The sequence below is a fragment of the Aedes albopictus genome, chromosome 2 (genome assembly GCF_035046485.1).
Source record: "Aedes albopictus strain Foshan chromosome 2, AalbF5, whole genome shotgun sequence".
NCBI classification, from domain to species: Eukaryota; Metazoa; Arthropoda; class Insecta; order Diptera; family Culicidae; genus Aedes; species Aedes albopictus.
This window is the reverse complement of record NC_085137.1, coordinates 279665921-279686185: the sequence shown is the minus strand read 5'-3', so window position 1 is coordinate 279686185 and position 20265 is coordinate 279665921. Positions and strand designations below refer to the sequence as shown.

At 46.7% G+C, this 20265-nt stretch overlaps 1 protein-coding gene across 8 annotated transcripts in view; it reads left to right on the top strand.

Moving 5' to 3' along the window:
* The window catches only part of LOC109417392 (protocadherin-like wing polarity protein stan), a 139997-nt gene that overhangs the window by 28499 nt on the left and 91233 nt on the right, over positions 1 to 20265 (top strand). The window contains exon 1 of one of the 8 annotated variants that reach the window (XM_062851886.1): positions 18469 to 18595. The exons of the other annotated variants lie outside the window; for them this stretch is intronic. The gene's annotated coding sequence lies outside the window, so the exon portion shown is untranslated. Of the gene's footprint in view, positions 1 to 18468; positions 18596 to 20265 lie in introns of those variants that run through there. 8 annotated transcript variants of the gene reach the window in all.

Sequence of the window (20265 nt, the reverse complement as noted above, 5' to 3'; positions counted from 1 at the left end):
TGTCTTCGTCCTCCTTGACGTTTAGCTACACGGGCGAGACTGGCTCTACTGGCTGAGCCCGTGTAGCGAGGACGGTGGGTTTTCGTCGACACTTGGCTAAACCGCCGGGAAGCGAATCACTCCTTTATAATTAGCTTCCCGTGATGGCGGCGGTCGTCACCCTTGTAGCACTATCACTTTCACAGCACTACACTTTGGTTCCCGAACCACGGGCCGGCACTTTTCCGTTGGAATTTACTTCCCGGATACTCCGTCGGTGCTGGGAACAACCATCCAGCAATAAACGGCGCGAAAACGGCACTTTCTTCTCCTTCCCGGGGGTAGAAAAACGGGTGAAAATACGCGTCCGTCGCACTACGTGGTTCGTAACTTTCTCTTCTTGAATCAAAAACAAAACAGCCACACACCGCAAACGATTGTTTCTGCTGCTGTTGCTGCGTCGATGTGTGCAAATGGGGTGGGAGATTGGGGACAAATGACTCACCGGTACAATAATTTCGATTTTATTTTCCCTATACTAATTTCACAAAATCATAAAAACAAAACAAACAAATTAAAATGTTGCAAAACACAGTGGTGTAGGTGGGTAAAATGCACGCAACATAGAAAAATGCACTAAATTGTAACCACAGGTTACAATCTCGCCCACACCGAGGAGAAAAAAAAATGCGAGCATTTTTTTTTAACTAGCCCTAACACCTAACACCGATAACAATAATAATGAAACGAATTAAAAGAAAATAAATTAACATGAAAATAAATAAATAATATGAAGTGTAAATAAAAAATCTGCCTAACCTAACCAAACAAAGACATTTTCCACAGATTAAAAGTGTTTACATCGACACAATCAGGGAACGACCGAACAAAAATAAAAACTAGATCGGTACATCGTCTCGTGGTTGTTCTGCAGACAAGGACTGGGACCCGTCGCTATTAACGGCACCAGACCACCCTCGACACATCCGGTTCTCAATGGGAGAGCTAAGAATCTTCAACTCCCCCAGACCAATTCGGGATAACACCCAAAACAACCTGACTTCCTAAAACCCTGCTAGCCTCCGGTCGGAAGTAGCGTAGCAGAGGAACGGTTGTCATGGTCTTGTTTTGTTTTGTTATTTTTTTCTTTTGACGTCCACTATTCCCGTCCTGACGGTATTTATATTAACTACACAGGTGGGGTTCCAATTCAATCCACATTCATCCAAAGTGTATCACTCATTCATCCCAATCACTGGCCTACGCGTACACACAATCACACAAGACATTTGAATGAACACCCCGCCATTTCACACACTTTCACTCATTCTCATTCACTCTCATTATTTCATTCAAACAATACATTTTCTCACTCATACATCACACAAAATACCAAAACAAACGGGCAATGGACGCAAGGTATTGTCTTTTACGCTACAAGTAATTCCTTTCCCAAGGATACTTGAGCAAGACACGGAACGTGAATGCAGATTAATTACGAACTGATTCCGTAGGGAATCAGCCGAATTTCCCTGATTCTGGCAGGTAAAATAACGAAGATACAACAAATTAAAAAAAGGTTAAAATGGGGTTGTCATCTATACGCGGGAAATAAACATGAAGATAGCTCTCAGTATACAGGTGCGCATACATAGATGACCTCCCGAATGGATCGGCGATCGCAGTTTAAGTCCTTATGGCAAGAAGGAAGATTTAGTTGGGGTGTTGATAATGAATTGAGGTGATGAACCCTAGAGGTTCACAACCTCGAAGAGTTGTCAGGTGCCGGGAGATTTAGGTGTCGGCTCCTGAGGAAAGAAGATGATTGCCAGCGTGAAGTGATGCGTGATGCTCCCGGATCCATCGATCTTCGGAAGCTCCCAAGTGAACAACCTGGTGAAGTCGATATGGTGGATCCGAGGAGCTCCTGGAAGATTTTATATTCACGCTGGCTTGGGAAAATTTGCTGTCACCCTCCAACGGCTCAATCAGGCTGTGTGGGCGACACCATTCTTCTTCAGGTGAGTATTGTGATTAAAGCTAGTGTAATAACCGCTGTGTCCTAGTGGTGCCAACCGTAGTTGTCGAGCCAATGTTTGACAGTCTTGGGCTGCCGCTAGGATTATGGAATCGGACACTCCCTGGTGTTCCACTAACTTTTCTCAAAATCTCACACTGAATTCGACATCTACTTGCAGGTCATCGTTGAGCAATATGCAAGCAACAGATGCCTGGATCAAAATAATTGGAAAGTTTATAAATTTGAAGTTAAATTTTATATTCACTCTCACTGTACCAATTTGGGAAAATTTGCTATGAAAATTTGATTGGGAAATTATATTTGAAGAATCGGTACAGATAGGAGCTACGGGAATTTATATTGAAGATTTACATAGAGACTAGATTTCCAACAGGTTTAATTGGATCTAATCCCATTATGCAAACAATAAGGGCACCGAGAAGCTTCAAATCCCTTAAGTCCACACAGTACGCAGAAAACACGCTTGGGCTTAGAACACTTTTCGTGTTCATGCCCCTGAAGCCCACAGTTATAACACACTCCCAAGTGTGGCGGACGGTGTTTGTCCACCAGGGAGCTCAAACATATTATGCCTTCTTGTCGCGACTGTGGAGATTTAGGGATTGGGCTAGTCTTCTCTCGGAGATTTCTTTCAGGTCGGCCTCCCGTTTCTTTAAAACGAAGAGGTGGAGGTCTATTTCGTTTTGGTGACGATGGAGGGCTATTCTTGTTATAGAATACCCTTGGTTTGTACCCATTTCCATTGTCACGAGGTTGTTGTTGCTGCTGGCTTTGTCTATAACCATCATATGCAGGCTTACTTGAAATAGTAGATACTTCCTTGGGAACTCCAAATACTTTTTGGTAAATGGAGGTTTTGGAAGCATCTATGGTCTTTCCGATGAGCATCAACTCGGACAATGTGTTCACCGGCTTGAAGACGAGAACCTGCTTGTAATCAGGTCTCAGGTTTCGCTTGAGGATGTCCAACTTCTCGTGGGGACTTAGCGGCGCAGGCATAGCACGGAAGATCTTCTCCATCTCAAGATAAAAATCTTGGAAGGATTCATTCCTCTGCTGTCGCCGCTGAGACGCTTTCATCCTCAGCGCAGCATCAAGTTCCGGGTGCACGAAGTTCGCCTTCAACTCGCACACCAGGTGGTTCCAGTTGTAGAACCGTTTCTGGGAACGCATCGCTTGAAACCAAGCCAACGCGTTACCGGTGAACAAATGCATTGCCGAGCTAAACAGTTCTGCCTCGGACATTTGTTCTGACTCAGCGTAATGGTGGACACATTCCAAAAATTCGTTGAGTCCCATTCCTTCGTCATTCCCAGCGTACTTCCTGATTTTCCAATCGGCCACCCGTTGGGGCCGACGCTGGTAACCGGTAATCTCCACCGATGTTGCTCTTTCCGGCTGACGCGGAAGCGTTAAATTCGGAAGAGTAGTCTGGTAAAAGTTCTGGGAATTGTGCGAAGGTCCGAGATTCTCGAAACTTTTGGAATTATCCGCATTACGGGAGTCAAAACGTCTTTGAAATGGTTGATTGGGTAGTCCAAAGTTCTTGCTAGAAGTTTGCTTCTGCAGGTTCTCCGGAGTACCCAAACCTTCTAACGCTTGCTGATCAAAATCAGGCAAATCCGGTAGATCGGGACTTTGTTGCAATCGAAGATCTTGCGTATCTACCGGCAAACTCGGGGAGTTTACGTTAGGAATTATTTTGCTGACGATGTCCTGTAACTCAGAAATCTTCTCGCGAAGTGTTTGCACTTCGCGGTTAGTTTTCTGTAGTCCGGATGCAATCGTACCAATGGACGCAAGGCCGCTACCTAGTTTTCTGACTACATCTTCAAGTGAATCCACTCTGGATGCAGTCCTAGTTTCGCTTTGATTGATTTGCTCTTGCGTCCTTTTTATCTCCGCCCTTATGTCAAGTAAGACATCGCGAATTTCTTCGCCCACCGCCTGATTGGAGGATGCTTCAACGATCGGAAGTTGGTTTCCTTTCGGTGAAACACCCTTTCCCGCGGCAATTTGAGCCAGCAAATCCTCACCATCATCTTCTTTGTCTTCCTCGGTTGGCGTGAGAGGAGGCACCAAACTATTCGCGAAGTGGTAGTTATGGAGGGCTACCACATCGCTCAACAAATCTGCAAAGGTCTTATTGGCCTCCCCCACGACATAGTTTTTGACGATTTGGAGCCGAGCACCCAGATGGAGCAGTCTGCTCCGGTAAACCTCCTTATTCGGACACCTGTACCCCAAATCCTCCTTCATGGACTCAAATTTGCCACGACAAAGCTCCAATTCAGCGTCAATATCCCCTTTAAAGGAGCGGACAGTGGTCTCGGAGCATTTCTGCTCACTGACCAATAACGCTTGCAGTTGACGACGCATTTTGGAACTGGATTGACCCGATCCAGGAGGGACAACAACACCGCGGGAGTTCAATTCAAAGTCAATTTCGTCAGTTTCTAAGTGATCGGCACGCAAATGGAAGTAGGCGACGTTGAACTCCCCCAACGTCAACATGTCGATCGGCATTTTGACGAATGAGCAACACAAATTTTCAAAATGTGGACGAAATTAAAACTTACCAACTGTTTCGTAGGTATAAATACGGTGAGGAACCAGTTTTCGGCTTACTTACGGTTCCAAAATGGTTCTCGGTCACCAGGTTGCGTCAAATGCTACCCCAAATCGGCCCAGAAGAATCAAAAATCCCGCCCTGAGAACAAAGAGACCCAAAATGCACCAATTCGTTCTGCAGACGAGACGAATAACCGATTTAGGACAACACACAACAATGTAAAATTAATTAAACGACCACGCGACTGTGAAAAATGTCCCCACCACTGTGTTTATTCCACCCAAAATCCAAATTTTGGTGGAAGTACCCCTCGCTCAGTGAGAAAAATCGAAGATTTTTCGTCAAATTTACGTTGGGCGCCAATTGTAAGAAGAGGCTTTCAGCCCTTACCTGCTGTTACCCGGCAGGGCGGCCTTAAGCAGGGTACCTCCACTAAATTAAGGATTTCGGATGGAATTTAATTTGAAAATAATGATAATTCAATTTTGCAATAAAAACTCTATTAACTAATCAAACCTGCGTTTTGCCCCGTTCTCCCCAAGGCACTTTGGCTTCGGTCGACTCGTTGGGGCCCTTGCTGCAGTGGTGGTGGTGGTCGTCGTTGGCTCCCGCACGGTCTATGCGGAGCACCTTCCTTCTTCTTCTTTCTTCTTCTCCTTCTTCTTCTTCTTCTTTGGGCACTGGGGTTGCCGAAGCAACCGTCCTTGGCAGTTAGCTAGGGGGAAGAGCGGGCTCCTTTGTCGGATCCCCCCTAGCGACGGTGGCGATAATACGCCGGGCAAGTCACTCGCCGTGACTAGCCCTGGTAGTCTCCGCAAAGTACTACCACAGGTGGTGAGCCCCTTTACACCTACCTGTCTTCGTCCTCCTTGACGTTTAGCTACACGGGCGAGACTGGCTCTACTGGCTGAGCCCGTGTAGCGAGGACGGTGGGTTTTCGTCGACACTTGGCTAAACCGCCGGGAAGCGAATCACTCCTTTATAATTAGCTTCCCGTGATGGCGGCGGTCGTCACCCTTGTAGCACTATCACTTTCACAGCACTACACTTTGGTTCCCGAACCACGGGCCGGCACTTTTCCGTTGGAATTTACTTCCCGGATACTCCGTCGGTGCTGGGAACAACCATCCAGCAATAAACGGCGCGAAAACGGCACTTTCTTCTCCTTCCCGGGGGTAGAAAAACGGGTGAAAATACGCGTCCGTCGCACTACGTGGTTCGTAACTTTCTCTTCTTGAATCAAAAACAAAACAGCCACACACCGCAAACGATTGTTTCTGCTGCTGTTGCTGCGTCGATGTGTGCAAATGGGGTGGGAGATTGGGGACAAATGACTCACCGGTACAATAATTTCGATTTTATTTTCCCTATACTAATTTCACAAAATCATAAAAACAAAACAAACAAATTAAAATGTTGCAAAACACAGTGGTGTAGGTGGGTAAAATGCACGCAACATAGAAAAATGCACTAAATTGTAACCACAGGTTACAAGTTGTGAGAGAGCTGTGAGTACGATATGAGTATAAATTACACGAATTTTACTCACCTCGTACTCACAGCTTTCTCACAACTTTGGTATGCGTCTGTGACCTTTACTTTGTTCGGCAAACTTTTAGATTGAACTACAATCTAAAAGCCCTTCAAACACCATTTTTTGATAGCTTGCTTCTGGACTGAGATAGAAGCAAGTGAGTATCACTCTTGCAAGTGAGTATTCCCAACACTGCACTAAGGTCGGACTGAGACACTCGACACGGAATTGCCTAAGTGCCTTGGTAACGGGGTATTTAGAATACGATTCTCGTCGTTCTTTGTCATCGCTTTATCACCGTCAGAGCAATAAATTCGCAAGTCCCCATTACCAAGGGATTTTGCCGTTGTCGATATTGCGGTAGTGAACCGTGCGAGTCAAATTGTGCTAAGTGGTCGGTGAGAAGACAAATTTCTTAAGTGCCCGGTTACCAAGGGACTTAGGCGGTTCAAGTGTCGTGAGCATCATTCGGGCCCTGGTGAAAGGGTCGAAGAGTTTTGACGGCCAGTGTTTGAAGAAGTACTGGACACAAAGGGCTTGTGGCGATCCAAGCCCCCGGTCAGTGATATCGCGAGTGTTTGCTGCACTTGAGTGCACTTTTCACCAGCTGCTTCGGCAGTGAAGAAAGTCCTTCGGTCCAGGCATAGTTCGCGCTCGAACATTTTTGAAAAAAAAATCCTGGAGAAATGCCCAAATAAAAACCCTAAACCACAGACAAACAGACGTAACACTACGATGATTCCGATCGTACAGTGTAACGGTATATTTTATAAATTAATAGTTGGCCAACTGCCCACCCGTGGCGCTCGCATCGTTTTTGTTCGCTACCACCATCTAGTTGATGGTGGGCCAAACTCAGTTCTTTTTGCATTGGGCGAGCATGTTTCCATGACTATGGCTTTAATCGAAAAATGCTCGAAGTGTTACGTCTGTTTGTCTGTGCCTAAACATTTTTAACGAATATCTAAAGGAATGTAAAGCCGTGGCCAAGATCACAGGGTTTGACCAAATATATCATATTAACAATATGGGTTACTCTTGGGGATTTTCGACGACACCTTCTTAGTACATGTGTCGCCACCCCGCGGCAGAAGGGGTACTATTACACTCTCAATTTCAAATGTATGCATGCCTTTTTTCCGATTTTTCAACATTAGCATAATAAACGTGCACAGCAGCCCTCACTCCGGAAGCACTGATGATGACAAAGACGCATTTTACGCGCAGCTCGAACGCGAGTACGACCACTGCCCAAACCACGACGTCAAGATCATCATAGGGGATCTAAACGCTCAGGTAGGCCAGGAGGAGCAATTCAGACCGACGATTGGAAAGTTCAGCGCCCACCAGCTGACGAACGAAAATGGCCTACGCCTCATCGATTTCGCCGCCTCCAAGAAGATGGCCATTTGTAGCACCTTCTTCCAGCACAGCCTCCCGTATCGTTACACCTGGAGATCACCACAACAAACGGAATCGCAAATCGACCACGTTCTGATTGATGGACGGCACTTCTCCGACATTATCGATGTCAGGACCTATCGTGGCGCTAATATCGACTCCGATCACTACCTGATGATGGTTAAACTGCGCCCAAAACTCTCCGTTATTAACCCTCCATCAGTCGCATCAAAAAAGTTACACGAGCGGTCGCGTCGTGTACTCAGTACACGGCATACGCTTTCAATTATGGTTTATATGCTTTACTAGATACAATGTTGGTGTCTTCAGCAAAAATGTCCAACTGGATAATGCGCGTCTGATAGTGGACATGTGGAACCGGTCAACACGATCTGGTCCTGTCCCGGGAGTCGGAATGGCCCTCGCGGGAACCAGTTTCGTGGACATTTCAGCTATGACACCAAAACTAGGCATGCGACGGCTCTATCGTCATGTTTTTTCATAACCATCATCTTACCATGAAAATGATCAGTGACCTCCCTGGCCAACCCGTGGCCACCGGAATGTGCCCTGGAGGAACCCGTTTCGAGGACATTTTGACCATGACACCAAAACTAGGCATGCGACAGCTCTATCTTCAAGATTTTTCATATCCATCATCTTAGTAACCATGAAAATGATAAGTGACCTCCCTGGCCAACCTGTGGCCACCGGAATATCCCCTGGAGGAACCTGATTCGTGGACATTTTGGCTTTAACGCTAAAACTAGGTGCACGACGGCTCTATCTTCATGATTTTCCATATCTATCATCTTATTAACCATGAATATGACCAGTCACTTCCCTGGCCAACCCGTAGCCACCGGAATGTGCCCTGGAGGAACCCGTTTCGAGGACATTTTGACCATGACACCAAAACTAGGCATGCGACTGCTCTATCTTCAAGATTTTTCATATCCATCATCTTAGTAACCATGAAAATGACCAGTGATCTCCCTGGCCATTCTGTGGCCTCCGGAATGTGCCCTGGAGGAACCTGTTTCGAGGACATTTTGACCATGACACCAAAACTAGGCATGCGACGGCTCTATCTTCATGATTTTTCATATCCATCATCTTAGTAACCATGAAAATGACCAGTGACCTCCCTGGCCAACCCGTGGCCACCGGAATATCCCCTGGAGGAACCTGTTTCGTGGACATTTTGGCTTTGACGCCAAAACTAGGCATGCGACGGCTCTATCTTCATGATTTTCCATATCCATCATCTAGGGTAAATCGCCAATTGTTACACACCTTAAAAACTCGCCAATTGTTGCACACCTTATAAGAAAAGCATGGAGTATGCAACAATTAGCGAGTTTACAAGGTGTGCAATAATTGACGATTTACCCTAAGTAACCGTGAAAAAGACCAGCGCTCATCGTTCCTACTCTGTATGAGGTCAAGCATATAATTTTCGCTTATAGCATGGTGAATTCGTTAATTTGGTACATATTTGCCTCCCAAAAGCCTTTTTGTATTTTATAAAAATATGTTCAATCTAGTTTTGTAGCTTTCGAATAGAAAGAAATAAAAAAAAGTTTTTTTTTTGCTTCACGGAGCCGATTTTTTTTTGTTTTGTGAATTTGGTTACCAACTGATTTGTATACAGTCATACCTCGGTATAACGTAGCCTGGATATTACGTAACTCAGTATAACGTAACTTTTACCTCGATATAACGTAACTGTGCCGACAACACCCCTCGGTGCAGTGGCGCCGCCGACGGCCGTTCCTGAAAACCGACAGACGTGACAGAAGGCCGTCGAGACGTCAAGACGGCCGTAGGATGGGAAATGAAATGCAAGTCATCATCGCGCTGTTTTGATGTGATCTACTGCAGTGTACGATATCACTTCGATTTATTTGTTAAAACTATTTCTCTATTTCTAAATTACTAAGTGAAGCTAAAGTGTGTGAATTAAAATTATTGAATTTGATTGTAAGTAGAAGTAAGGTACGATTGAATTTAAACTAAATGCAATTCCTAATTTGTAGCAAACACACAATCACCGGCAATCGATACGATTCTTCCTAGTTTCCCAAAACGTTCACTAAAATCGTAAGTAAATGTAGTAATCGATCCAAAAGTTTGAGAATTAATAAAATGATATTTATAGCTTGAAGCTTACACGATACCCAAGGAGTTTGCTATCAAGATTTGGTGTGACATTACCCCACCCCCAACAAAATCTTCAAGGATTTTAAGATACGGGGTAGTGAAATGGAGGAACATCAGATGCCCGCTGGTTACAGCTGCAAGTCCTGTTCTAGGCCGGACACCGACGACGAGAAATGGGTTGCTTGTGACGGCTGTAAGCTGTGGCAGCATTTCGACTGCGCAGGGGTGGACGAGTCTGAAAAACCATCCCTACCTTTGCTCGGATTGCATTGCGAAGACAACCATTCCCGGTACGTCGTCATCTCGCGTCCATAAACCACCCCCATCGGAGGGCCGATCTCTACGCTCGTCTACTGCTAGATCGGGCTTGAAGCCGATGAATAAAGTGACCCAATTGGCATCGAAATTCTCTCGAAGCGCGAACAGCACGACTTCGAGCATTCATGCCGCTCGTCTGCAAGCTCAGATGAAACTTGTCGAAGAAGAGCAGCTGCTGAAAGAGCAAGAACTAGAGGCACAGGAATCGATGAGGAAAAAGGAGATGGAAGAAGAAGAACGTCGACTAGAAGAAAGGAAAGCTCTTTTGGAAGAAGAAGCGAAGCTGCGTCATCGAAAGCTGCAGGAAGAAAAGGAATATCAACAGAAGCAACAGATGATTAGGAAAGAGTCACTGGAGAAGAAGAACACTCTCGCCAGGCAGTTAAGTGAGTGCAGCAGCAGAGGCGAATCGATTACCGATTCCGATCAGCAAGTGGCTCTTTGGCTGCAACAATGCTCTCCAGAACGACTGGTAGACGAAGTCAACTCTTTAAGAATTCGCTCTGAGTCTGCAACGCCGCAACTATCATTGTCGGCGTTAGGTCAACGTCAAGCTTCGGTTCGTCAAACGCAAGCATCGTATGTTCCAAACCAGCCAATTCCAAGACAAGTTCCAGAATGCCACCGAGCTCCGTCAATGTCGAATCCTCGCTTCATGCAAGACGTCCTGCAACATTCCGTCGACCGCCCAATGCCGACGCAACCACAAATCGACCGTCAACCTCGATTGCCCTCAACAGAACTGCATTCGGATCATCCACAAGCCTTCGGGCAGGCTGAACTCCCATACTCGGTTCAACAGCCTCGCGTGAATCTGGAGACATCAGAATTCCCTACAACACTCAATGGGAGTCAATTGGCGGCTAGACAGGTTATGGGTAGAGAACTGCCAAATTTCTCTGGCAACCCCGAAGACTGGCCGATCTTCATCTGTAGTTTCGAGCAGTCAACTGCGGCTTGCGGATACACCGACACAAAAAACTTGATTCGGCTACAGCGATGTTTGAAGGGACATGCGCTCGATTCAGTGAGGAGTAGACTACTCCTCCCTTCAAGTGTGCCACAAGTTATCAACACCCTTCGTACACTCTACGGTAGACCTGAGCTGCTTATTCGAAGTCTAATCGAGAAAGTTCATCGTGTTCCAGCTCCTAGGCACGACCGCCTGGAGACCGTGGTCGAGTTTGGACTAGTCGTGCAAAACCTGGTAGACCACCTTAAAGCAGCAAAACAGTACACACACTTAGCCAATCCGGTGCTGATGCAAGAGTTGGTGGAAAAACTGCCCGATTCATTAAAAATGGACTGGGCAATGTTCAAAAGCAAGCAGCCATATTCCACCCTTGCAACGTTCGGAGATTTCATGACTGGATTGGTAGACGCAGCAAGTCAGGTGACATTCGACAAAGATGGTTAGAAGGAAAAAGATGACCGACTCTTATTTTTCCCATACATTCCTCCGGAGACACACTATGAATGCTACACTACCGCCATCTGTTGAGTGAGAAGCGCAAAAAACATCCTTCATGACTAGATTCAAGTTAGAGTGTGTATTTTGACGCAATTAAAACACGCTAAATCCGCGTAGCACAAAATTGCATCGAGTAAATCTGATTCAACTTTTTTTGTAAATATTTTGCTTATAAAATATTGTTTAAATGTACCGAAATTATATGGCACGATTCAGTAATTTGAATAATATGTAATTTCCCATGATTTTCGAGTCTACATTGCAATCATCACATGGTTGCATCTGTTTTTTATTCCAATATATTTTAAGAGATTCCAGTCACGAAGATAAACTACAGTGCCAGGCATCTGAAAGCTTCGACATCTGCAATCATAAGCGCTAACTTGAGACGTAGTTGGGAGGAAAAGCTCTCCAAATTGAATCAAATTATTTTTTTTAGCTAAATGCACTAATTTTCACGTGAATATGCCTAAATTAAATTAACTGCATAGATAATTTCCGAATTTCATTTATTTTGAGAGGCCTTGCACCTCCTCCAACTACGTCATAAGTTGGTGCGTATGTATGCAATTCTTAATGTAGCATCTTGATTTACACAAAAAGTGATCACATTACTTATGAATTGAAATTAAATTATTTGTGCAAACATATTCGTGTTGTCGAACACAAGCTAAACATTGGTTCACCCATCACTGAATCGATTGGTTGAATTAAAAATCTATTAGTGATTACAATAATATATTATAACCTTGCGCGTGACTGTGTGAAAAAAGTTTAGCGTGAATTTGCCTCTGCGTTTGTTTTGAGATTTTTCCGAAAATTCATTAAGAGTGTATTAGTTGAACGCTGGCTCACCAGAGCGGCGCTATTCGTGTCGCCTGTTAGGAGCGGGAGTCGTTCATCTTTTTCCTTCTAACCATCTTTGCATTCGAACTACCGAGCTCCAGCCGGAGCATCAGGACTTATCAACGACAAGGCAAGGAGAAGGGTCTGTTAAACTCACACACCACAATGCCTGCTTCCACCTTAGATGCCACTAGGAAAGTAGGTAAGCCATGTATATTTTGCGATATAGAAGGACATCGAGTAGCAGATTGTCCTCAGTTTAAACTGTTGAACATCGATGAACGATGGCAATTCGTTCACCAACGGGGATTATGCAGTACCTGCCTCAACGGTCATGGCAAGTGGCCGTGTAAGTCCTGGCAGGGATGTGGAATTGAGGGTTGTCGTCAAAAACATCATACCCTTCTTCACGCTTCTACCGTACCCCCTTCCCTGAATGTCTCCGTGAACCATCTCGTACAGAATAATGGGTTTTCCTCCATGTTTCGCGTGCTGTCCGTGATACTGTATTCAGGGGCGCAAAAAGAAGTGGTATTTGCGTTCATCGATGAGGGGTCGTCAACCACGTTCTTGGAGGAAACTGTCGCTGATCGGCTAGGCCTATCTGGACCAACAGAGCCCCTGACCCTACAATGGACGGGTAACATTACACGGGAAGAACGAAATTCTCGACGTATCCAGCTGGACATCTCCGGTGAAAACAGTCGCAATCGCCATAGGCTGCGCGAGATTAGGACAGTGAGTTGTTTGCTTCTGCCTACTCAGACGATGAAGTACAACGAACTTTGCAGCCGCTATCCACACTTGCGTGGACTCCCATTGAGAGATTATGAGACGATCCAACCAAAACTAATTGGTTTGGATAATCTCCACCTGGCTGTGCCTTTGAAGATCCGAGAAGGTAGTGCTAGAGACCCAATAGCAGCCAAATGCCGGTTAGGGTGGAGTATATACGGGAGTGTTGCGGGATCCTCTTCGGCACGAGCTATTGTCCAATTTCACGTTGCTGCAGCAGCTGATAGTGACCGTCAACTTAATGACCAACTTCGAGATTACTTTGCGTTGGAGGACGCTGGTATAAAAGGCCAAAGTGAAACGCTGGACTCAAACGAAGATCGACGGGCGAGGGACATATTACAACAAACCACCCGACGTAATGGACGTGGTTTCGAAGTCGGACTCTTGTGGAGAGAGGACAATCCGGATTTCCCGGATAGCTATCCCATGGCAGTTCGTCGATTGCAGTCATTGGAGCGTAAGTTAACAAAAGCACCATCGTTGAAGGACCGAGTTTGCGATCAAATAGCCAAGTATCTGCGGGAAGGTTATGCTCACAGGGCAACCGAGATGGAACTACAAAACGCGGACCCCAAAAGTACGTGGTTTTTGCCGTTAGGAGTCGTCGTACACCCCAAAAAACCGAACAAGGTGCGTCTGGTATGGGACGCAGCGGCGATGGTGAATGGAGTCTCCTTCAACTCCAAACTTCTAAAGGGTCCCGATCTACTGATCCCCCTGCCGTCGGTTCTTAGCAGCTTTCGTCAATTTCCCATCGCGGTGTGCGATGACATCAGGGAGATGTTTCACCAGATCTCGATCCGTAAGGAGGACCGCCTGGCGCAATGTTTTCTTTGGCGAAATTGTCCAGCAGAACCTATTCAGGTCTACATAATGGACGTAGCAACATTTGGGGCGACTTGTTCTCCCGCTGCTGCACAATACGTCAAAAACCTTAACGCACAAGAGTTTGCAGAATTGTACCCACGTGCGGCCACCGCGATTGTAAAAAAGCATTATGTCGACGACTATTTGGATAGTTTTATGAGCGTCGAGGAGGCAGCAGCTGTGGTGAAGGAGGTTACACTAGTCCACTCGCTAGGGGGTTTCGAAATTCGCGGATTTCGCTCTAACTCAACGGACCTTCTCTACGAAATAGGAGAATCGGCAGCTGATGAACCGAAGAACTTAATATTGGAGAGGAATACAACCACTGAATCCGTGCTTGGAATGACATGGAATCCTGCGGATGACACCTTTTCATATTCCTTCAATCTGCGGGATGATTTGAGCTCAATACTCGACGAAGCTCATGTTCCTACCAAACGAGAAGTTCTCAAGGTAGTTATGAGTCTCTTTGACCCACTCGGGCTGGTCTCCCATTTTCTGGTCCACGGGAAAGTAATCATCCAAGGGACGTGGGCAGCAGGAACAGGATGGGATGAGCCGCTGAACGTAGGCCTAAATCGCAAATGGCGCCAGTGGGTGGCGCTCTTCCCAAAGCTCAACGATCTGAAGATTCCTCGGTGCTATTTCCAGCCGTTTCCGTCCAATATTGAGGGTCTACAACACTACAACTACATGCTTTCGTTGACGCGAGCGACATCGCTTATTCTTGCGCGGTGTATTTTCGATTGGTGCATGGCGGGCACGTGCAAACAGCGCTAGTAGGTGCGAAAAGCAAGGTTGCTCCTCTGAAGACATTGTCCACTCCGCGACTTGAGTTGTATTGACAATCTACGTCGGCGCAATACTGGTCAAAGGCTACAGCGAGAGCTACTTACCCAAGAAGAGCTCGCACGCGCTGAGGTTCTTCTGTGGAAGATTTCGCAAACAGAAGCGTTTCCTGAGGAACGAAAAGTGCTGATGAAAACAATAGGTTCAGCAGATGCCAAGCACGCTATTGTTCCGAAGTCGAGCGCAATATACAAAACATGGCCCTACATGGATGAACAAGGAGTCCTGAGAATGCGAGGGCGCATTGGAGTGGCGGACTACTTGCCATTTTATACAAGGTACCCAGTAGTCCTTCCAAAACAACATCCGATAACATTTTTGATAGTTGACTGGTTTCATCGCCGTTTTCGTCACGCTAACCGCGAAACCGTGATCAACGAACTGCGGCAGCGTTTTGAAACAGCGAAGTTGAGATCTGTTGTGCAAATAGTGTCTAAGAACTGCTTATTCTGTCGAGTCAACAAAGCTCTACCATACCCACCAGCAATGGCGCCGCTTCCGATGGAGAGACTAGAACCGTTTGTGCGGCCCTTCACTTACGTTGGGTTAGACTATTTTGGACCTTTGTACGTTAAAGTAGGCCGATCTCAAGCAAAACGCTGGATTGCGCTCTTCACATGCCTTTCTATTCGAGCCGTACACATGGAGATTGTGCATAGTTTGTGCACAGAGTCGTGTGTGATGGCTATCAAAAGATTTGTTTCGCGCCGCGGCTCACCTGCCGTTTTCTATTCGGACAACGGCACCTGTTTTCAAGGAGCTAGCAAGCAGCTAACGGAGGAGATTCGAGCCAGAGACGGTGCAATCGCAGCTACGTTCACGGATGCTGAAACGAAATGGAAATTTATCCCGCCGGCCACCCCGCATATGGGCGGCGTATGGGAGCGTTTAGTCCGGTCGGTGAAAACGGCCCTAGGATCAGCATTGGACCACCCCCGGAAGCCTAACGACGAAACGCTGGAGACGATCATCTACGAAGCTGAAGCTCTAGTAAATTCAAGGCCACTCACGTATATTCCGTTGGAGTCAGCAGATGAAGAGTCGCTGACTCCCAACCATTTTCTTTTGGGAAGTTAAACGGGCAACAAAATCGAGCCAGCTGAAGTAGTCAAATGCGCTACACTCCGCAGCAGTTGGAAGTTAGCGCAATACATCGTCGGAGAATTCTGGCAGAGGTGGATAAGAGAATACCTGCCAGTAATAACGCGCCGGTGTAAGTGGTTCAACGAGACCAAGGACTTGGTTGTAGGAGACTTAGTACTCGTCGTAAACGGACCTGCACGAGGTCAGTGGCTAAGAGGACGGGTCGAGCAAACAATCGCAGGTTCCGACGGAGGAGTTCGTCAAGCCCTAGTACGAACAGCGAATGGAGTTTTGCGGCGACCAGCGATTAGACTAGCGGTGTTGGACGTCGAAGTGAAACGTGAACCCGCGGATATTCAGGAGGACCCAGGCCATAACTTAGGTTCACGGTCGGGGGTATGTGCCGACAACACCCCTCGGTGCAGTGGCGCCGCCGACGGCCGTTCCTGAAAACCGACAGACGTGACAGAAGGCCGTCGAGACGTCAAGACGGCCGTAGGATGGGAAATGAAATGCTAGTCATCATCGCGCTGTTTTGATGTGATCTACTGCAGTGTACGATATCACTTCGATTTATTTGTTAAAACTATTTCTCTATTTCTAAATTACTAAGTGAAGCTAAAGTGTGTGAATTAAAATTATTGAATTTGATTGTAAGTAGAAGTAAGGTACGATTGAATTTAAACTAAATGCAATTCCTAATTTGTAGCAAACACACAATCACCGGCAATCGATACGATTCTTCCTAGTTTCCCAAAACGTTCACTAAAATCGTAAGTAAATGTAGTAATCGATCCAAAAGTTTGAGAATTAATAAAATGATATTTATAGCTTGAAGCTTACACGATACCCAAGGAGTTTGCTATCAAGATTTGGTGTGACATTACCCCACCCCCAACAAAATCTTCAAGGATTTTAAGATACGGGGTAGTGAAATGGAGGAACATCAGATGCCCGCTGGTTACAGCTGCAAGTCCTGTTCTAGGCCGGACACCGACGACGAGAAATGGGTTGCTTGTGACGGCTGTAAGCTGTGGCAGCATTTCGACTGCGCAGGGGTGGACGAGTCTGTGAAAAACCATCCCTACCTTTGCTCGGATTGCATTGCGAAGACAATTATTCCCGGTACGTCGTCATCTCGCGTCCATAAACCACCCCCATCGGAGGGCCGATCTCTACGCTCGTCTACTGCTAGATCGGGCTTGAAGCCGATGAATAAAGTGACCCAATTGGCATCGAAATTCTCTCGAAGCGCGAACAGCACGACTTCGAGCATTCATGCCGCTCGTCTGCAAGCTCAGATGAAACTTGTCGAAGAAGAGCAGCTGCTGAAAGAGCAAGAACTAGAGGCACAGGAATCGATGAGGAAAAAGGAGATGGAAGAAGAAGAACGTCGACTAGAAGAAAGGAAAGCTCTTTTGGAAGAAGAAGCGAAGCTGCGTCATCGAAAGCTGCAGGAAGAAAAGGAATATCAACAGAAGCAACAGATGATTAGGAAAGAGTCACTGGAGAAGAAGAACACTCTCGCCAGGCAGTTAAGTGAGTGCAGCAGCAGAGGCGAATCGATTACCGATTCCGATCAGCAAGTGGCTCTTTGGCTGCAACAATGCTCTCCAGAACGACTGGTAGACGAAGTCAACTCTTTAAGAATTCGCTCTGAGTCTGCAACGCCGCAACTATCATTGTCGGCGTTAGGTCAACGTCAAGCTTCGGTTCGTCAAACGCAAGCATCGTATGTTCCAAACCAGCCAATTCCAAGACAAGTTCCAGAATGCCACCGAGCTCCGTCAATGTCGAATCCTCGCTCCATGCAAGACGTCCTGCAACATTCCGTCGACCGCCCAATGCCGATGCAACCACAAATCGACCGTCAACCTCGATTGCCCTCAACAGAACTGCATTCGGATCATCCACAAGCCTTCGGGCAGGCTGAACTCCCATACTCGGTTCAACAGCCTCGCGTGAATCTGGAGACATCAGAATTCCCTACAACACTCAATGGGAGTCAATTGGCGGCTAGACAGGTTATGGGTAGAGAACTGCCAAATTTCTCTGGCAACCCCGAAGACTGGCCGATCTTCATCTGTAGTTTCGAGCAGTCAACTGCGGCTTGCGGATACACCGACACAGAAAACTTGATTCGGCTACAGCGATGTTTGAAGGGACATGCGCTCGATTCAGTGAGGAGTAGACTACTCCTCCCTTCAAGTGTGCCACAAGTTATCAACACCCTTCGTACACTCTACGGTAGACCTGAGCTGCTTATTCGAAGTCTAATCGAGAAAGTTCATCGTGTTCCAGCTCCTAGGCACGACCGCCTGGAGACCGTGGTCGAGTTTGGACTAGTCGTGCAAAACCTGGTAGACCACCTTAAAGCAGCAAAACAGTACACACACTTAGCCAATCCGGTGCTGATGCAAGAGTTGGTGGAAAAACTGCCCGATTCATTAAAAATGGACTGGGCAATGTTCAAAAGCAAGCAGCCATATTCCACCCTTGCAACATTCGGAGATTTCATGACTGGATTGGTAGACGCAGCAAGTCAGGTGACATTCGAACTACCGAGCTCCAGCCGGAGCATCAGGACTTATCAACGACAAGGCAAGGAGAAGGGTCTGTTAAACTCACACACCACAATGCCTGCTTCCACCTTAGATGCCACTAGGAAAGTAGGTAAGCCATGTATATTTTGCGATATAGAAGGACATCGAGTAGCAGATTGTCCTCAGTTTAAACTGTTGAACATCGATGAACGATGGCAATTCGTTCACCAACGGGGATTATGCAGTACCTGCCTCAACGGTCATGGCAAGTGGCCGTGTAAGTCCTGGCAGGGATGTGGAATTGAGGGTTGTCGTCAAAAACATCATACCCTTCTTCACGCTTCTACCGTACCCCCTTCCCTGAATGTCTCCGTGAACCATCTCGTACAGAATAATGGGTTTTCCTCCATGTTTCGCGTGCTGCCCGTGATACTGTATTCAGGGGCGCAAAAAGAAGTGGTATTTGCGTTCATCGATGAGGGGTCGTCAACCAAGTTCTTGGAGGAAACTGTCGCTGATCGGCTAGGCCTATCTGGACCAACAGAGCCCCTGACCCTACAATGGACGGGTAACATTACACGGGAAGAACGAAATTCTCGACGTATCCAGCTGGACATCTCCGGTGAAAACAGTCGCAATCGCCATAGGCTGCGCGAGATTAGGACAGTGAGTTGTTTGCTTCTGCCTACTCAGACGATGAAGTACAACGAACTTTGCAGCCGCTATCCACACTTGCGTGGACTCCCATTGAGAGATTATGAGACGATCCAACCAAAACTTCTAATTGGTTTGGATAATCTCCACCTGGCTGTGCCTTTGAAGATCCGAGAAGGTAGTGCTAGAGACCCAATAGCAGCCAAATGCCGGTTAGGGTGGAGTATATACGGGAGTGTTGCGGGATCCTCTTCGGCACGAGCTATTGTCCAATTTCACGTTGCTGCAGCAGCTGATAGTGACCGTCAACTTAATGACCAACTTCGAGATTATTTTGCGTTGGAGGACGCTGGTATAAAAGGCCAAAGTGAAACGCTGGACTCAAACGAAGATCGACGGGCGAGGGACATATTACAACAAACCACCCGACGTAATGGACGTGGTTTCGAAGTCGGACTCTTGTGGAGAGAGGACAATCCGGATTTCCCGGATAGCTATCCCATGGCAGTTCGTCGATTGCAGTCATTGGAGCGTAAGTTAACAAAAGCACCATCGTTGAAGGACCGAGTTTGCGATCAAATAGCCAAGTATCTGCGGGAAGGTTATGCTCACAGGGCAACCGAGATGGAACTACAAAACGCGGACCCCAAAAGTACGTGGTTTTTGCCGTTAGGAGTCGTCGTACACCCCAAAAAACCGAACAAGGTGCGTCTGGTATGGGACGCAGCGGCGATGGTGAATGGAGTCTCCTTCAACTCCAAACTTCTAAAGGGTCCCGATCTACTGATCCCCCTGCCGTCGGTTCTTAGCAGCTTTCGTCAATTTCCCATCGCGGTGTGCGATGACATCAGGGAGATGTTTCACCAGATCTCGATCCGTAAGGAGGACCGCCTGGCGCAATGTTTTCTTTGGCGAAATTGTCCAGCAGAACCTATTCAGGTCTACATAATGGACGTAGCAACATTTGGGGCGACTTGTTCTCCCGCTGCTGCACAATACGTCAAAAACCTTAACGCACAAGAGTTTGCAGAATTGTACCCACGTGCGGCCACCGCGATTGTAAAAAAGCATTATGTCGACGACTATTTGGATAGTTTTATGAGCGTCGAGGAGGCAGCAGCTGTGGTGAAGGAGGTTACACTAGTC